The following is a 764-nucleotide window of genomic DNA, read 5'->3' as shown; positions in this document are numbered from 1 at the left end:
CACGTTCGTGAAGAGGTGGAAGGTGGTAATGTCTCTCCATGCATCGCTCCGCTTCAAGCACGCATCGACCAATTCCTGACGCGACGCACGTGGAAAGACGGGCAAAGTTTGTTTAAAGTCACTCAAGTCGTGCTGCCGGAATAACGATACGGTTCGGAGCAAATGTCTTGCAGCATGCGATCGACGGTGTCAATAGTGTTGCTGTGGATCATCGAGCACTCGTCCCAGGCGAAAAAATCGGCCGCGCGAAATAGAGCAGCGAGGTAGCTTCGCTTCTTCATACCGAGAATAGTTTTGTCGTTGACGGTAGGGATCTTGAGACGCGATTGGGCGGTGGTACTACCGTGAAGTGTGAGCGCTGCAAGGCCTGTTGATGCAACGGCAATTGCAACACGCTTGTTTGACCGACACCATGCAAGCAGAAGGTTTGACAAAAACAATTTCAAGAACCACCTTCGCCACACAAACAGATTTGTACATCTTAGACAGCATGAGGCGTGCTTCGCAAAACTCGCACAAATACGTAAAAGCCTGCAGCTCTGCTCGGTCAATCGTGCAGCGTGCGTTCCAGGCCCCGCGAGGCTCATTGTCCAATTAGCCCGAGTGATCGTCACGTCGGCTGCAATTATCATTATCGTGAAGGCATTTTCGTCCCCTGCAACAGGAGTCTGCATTTGCTGGAGCAGGCAATGCTGGATGGAATATCACAGGAAGGAGAGCATCCAGGCGCCACATGGTTACATTAATACGGCGGCTGGGAGTTT

This window comes from Saprolegnia diclina (genome assembly GCF_000281045.1).
Source record: "Saprolegnia diclina VS20 unplaced genomic scaffold supercont1.8, whole genome shotgun sequence".
NCBI classification, from domain to species: domain Eukaryota; phylum Oomycota; class Saprolegniomycetes; order Saprolegniales; family Saprolegniaceae; genus Saprolegnia; species Saprolegnia diclina.
This window is presented reverse-complemented; position numbering follows the sequence as displayed.